Genomic DNA, 3,989 nt, shown 5'->3' with positions numbered 1-3,989 from the left:
AGATGACGCAACCAAGCTCAAGGAGGAGCTCGATGAAGATCTTGTCCTTTGTGTTGCTTCGTTCTAGTTGATCAGTAGTGGAGCCTAGTCGGGACGATCGGGGATCTGTGTAGCACTTGGGGTAGTCTTCTTTTATTTTGGTTCCGTAGTCGGACCTTGATTGTATCTGGATGATGTAATGTTTTATTCATGTATTGTGTGAAGTGGCAATTGTAAGCCAACTATGTATCTCTGTCCCTTATGTATTACATGGGTCGTGTGAAGATTACCTCACTTGCGACATTTCAGTCAATGCGGTTATGCCTCTAAGTCGTGCTTCGACACGTGGGAGATATAGCCGCATCGAGGGCATTACAGAAATGCTTAATGTGTTTTCCTCAACCCTCCTAGGGCTGAACGAAGAAGGTGAGGCGGATCCACTGTCCGGCCCCATTACCCGAAGAACCGGCCGGCCCACTTCTGATGAAGATGTGGGTCCCGACGCCGTACAAGGCGCCGAAGAAGAAGACCGAGAAGGAGGTCAAAAAGACCCGGGGCAGCCTTCGTCGCCGCGGTACTTTGGACACAATATCCGAAGGATCCAACGTCCGTTCTGCCTCTAAAGTGGACGAGGACGAGGAGGAAGACGAATCCCCATCGAGGGGAAGAAAGAAGAGGGCGGCCTCCATACACTTGGAGGCCGAGTCGCCTAAAAGGGGAAAAGCTCCTCTTCCGGAAGCATCCACTGCCGCCGCCAACAGCAGCCTGGTGTGGGATCCCAGGGCCCAGCCCCTGGTGAACTCGTGAGTATAAAATCCGAACACTTTTATGCGTCCAGACTCATCATGGCATAATATTTTAACCTGAGCTATAATTTTTTATTGTCCGGCAAGGTCCCGTAACGAACGATCCTCATCAGAGGATTTGCTGAGTTCGGGTGCTATAGAAAGCGGGACGCCCCCGAAGGCCCCTTCCCCCAAATATGTGCATAACACTGAGGCTTCGTCTCGGAAAGACCCGGCCAAGGAGGGGGGAAGAGATCGTGAAAGCGGCGCCTGGAGGTCAAACTTCGGGGGCTGAGGACATGGGGGGAAGATTCCCATGGGAGTCGACAGCAGGAGCCATCTTGAATTCAACTCCCGGCCGGATGCAATTATGGAGACAAATACGACTCTAGAATTAGGCGGGCAGCCTCCTTCAGCTGGAGGGGGCATGCCTGTTCCACCGGCAATCTTTGTCCAGCCAAAGGTGCCGGATGTTTTGTTGGCGGCGCTGAAGAGCGCCTCCATCGTCGATGTACATTGTGCCCTGATGGGTGCGGTGATTAAGGAGATTTAGTCTTCTTAGAGTGGACAGAAGGAAGCCTGTATCAGCCTTATAAGCGGCTTTGCGGTATGTTTTATGAGGTTTTGGGAGAGTGTCATAGTATGGATAGTAGCCCCTGATACACTGTTCGGTCAAGAAAGGACCGGACAGAGGATCAATTTTATGTTCACAGGAAGACTCACTTGATGACATCTATCTTTTTTTATGAGCAGGCGTCTGCTGTGGCTACTGCCTCTCATGTTGCGGAGGTCACCGGACTGAATCAAAGTCTGGAGCGGGCTGAAGAAGAACTTGGCCAGTTGAAAAGGCAGTTGGAGGAAAAGCAAGGTATGCGCGAGCCTTGTTCGCGTTCAGTGCGAACAAATTCTCAGTATGATAACATATGTTTCATTATTTGCGCCAGGGGCGATGACCGAAGTCGAGGCTCTAAGGAGGGTTGTTGCCGAGGCCGAGGAAAAGGCAGCCGCAGAGCAAGCTCTTCGTGAGAAGCACGAGGCCAGGGTTATTGAAGCTGAGCAGGAGCTTCAAGAGTCCGTGAAGAAATGCGAGACCTTGGAGCAGAGTTTAACAGAGAGAGAACCCGAACTCGCCAGGGCTCATCAGGCCGTGCGCGATGCCCAGGGGGAAACCCAAGGGGCCTTACAGGAGATCCAAGAGGCGAGGAAAATCGCGGCGGGTAAGGCTTTTTTCCCTGTAAAGCAAGTATTTGAGGAGAAAATCATGTATCTAATTTTGAGTTTGGATTTCTCCAAGGGTATTTGTGGAACTATCCCGCATCATCTCGGATGCCGCCCAATTCTACCGGGCCGAAGGAGGGAACATTGTGGATAAGCTCTTCTAGTCACAGTATCTACCACTGAATTATCCGGTGCCTTTTGCCGACCAACTGAAACAGCTGATCGAACTGCATAGGGCGGCCGAACTAGCCATGAAGGATTTGATTATCCGGCTATGGCATGCCGAGCCGATTCCTGGCAGCTACTTCAGGCTCGTGAAGAGGCTTGTGAGTGCCTGCCCTCGACTTGACGTCATCAAGCGGTCGGTCTGTATAGAGGGTGCGCGAATGGCCTTCGCCCGTGCAAAGGTGCACTGGGGGAAGATGAATTCTAAAAAGCTGATGACCGAGGGACCGCCAGAGGGGAAGGAGCACCGCAAGCCCGAATTATATTATGAAAGTGTCCTAAAAGAATCCTGCCTAGCGGCGGAGCAATGCACCAAGGATATTATATTTCCATGAATACAATCATGTTGTCCTTTGTAATGTTGAACAAGGTCATTTCTATTATTTGTTGCCTATTATATAAAAGTTTATCCTCCTGCGCGGCCGTTTTATATATTAAACCTGAGAGTTGGCCAGTCATTGGCTTCTGCCCCCACGTAGGAAGTACGGGGGTGTTCGGGATAAACCTGATCACTCTTTATCCCATTTTTGGGTCCTCCGAAGGAGGTGTTCAGCACAACAAACCAGGCAATCGGACTATAGGTCTTTATCACTCCCACTTAGCCATAGGAGCTTTATAAAAGGAAGGTAGGCGCAGCCCCTGGTGTTCGGAAGACTGTACGAGGGGCTATATAAGCACATGATCGAAAGAAAAGCCGATCCATCGCACGCTGCATTGGTTATGGCATTATGCGGGAGAAATCCTTAAAGATTTTACAACCTCTCGAACAGCTGACCAGCTCTCGCCATATCATGACAGTTAGTTTTTGGCTTTCTCTACTGAGGTGCTCGTCCGGAAGAACCGGGACACAATCACAGTAGTTCTCCCTGTGCCGCCTTAGCCGATATAGCGGAACATAAGGCAGCAAAACATGGGAGCCGGGCAATCCCAACAGTTGACCCAAGACATGATTCGGAGCTGATGCATATAATGCTATAAGTTCGGGTTGCCAAACTTCCATGAAGGTGTTCGAACTTTATTGTCGTATTATGGGTAAAACGAAGCCCCTGGCATATTTAAAGCATATCGCAGTGTACGGATGCCACTTGATAAAAGAATTTCAATAAGAAATAACAACAGATAAGCGTTATATAAATCCACATGTTGTATTTGAATAGTACGTTGATGCATGTGAGTGCAAGTAATGTGGTAAAAAACAAATATGACTGTGGAACCTGCTGAGACCAGGGGGAAGAACCTGTGTGTGGATCCGGAGTATAGTCGGATGGTCATTGCGGGAATATCTAAGGATTCCCTTGCGCTTTCGAGCTGCTTCCATATTGCCAGTCCTGATCTGCGCAAAGTTGAACCTGCAAACAAAATGTAAGAAATGCTTGTGTGCCGCAGAGCGGTTGAGCCGCGGTATGTGGCCTATCCTGGCTTTCGCCGAGGTGTTTAATTGAGCTCTGGACGAGCCGGGCTATCCTGCCACGAAGTAGTTCGAAGTCCCTTGGCGGCATCCGGAAGTCGGGCCGTCGACTTGAGGTTAGGTTGGAAGGTGCCACTTGTAGCTTCTGTTGTTAAAGAAGCGGTATACTCCTTGGTGTCGAGGGAGATTTTGGCCTTGCTATTAACCGTGATGACGCCACGCAGACCGGGCATCTTGAGCTTACGGTAGGCATAATGTGGTACTGCATTGAATCGAGCGAACGCGGTTCGTCCGAGCAGTGCCTGATAATCACTGCGAAAGGGGACGATGTCGAATATTAACTCTTCGGCACGGTAATTGTCTGGTGATCCCAA

This window comes from Triticum aestivum, chromosome 1A (genome assembly GCF_018294505.1).
Source record: "Triticum aestivum cultivar Chinese Spring chromosome 1A, IWGSC CS RefSeq v2.1, whole genome shotgun sequence".
Lineage (NCBI taxonomy): Eukaryota > Viridiplantae > Streptophyta > Magnoliopsida > Poales > Poaceae > Triticum > Triticum aestivum.
Note: the sequence above shows the minus strand (reverse complement) of the source record.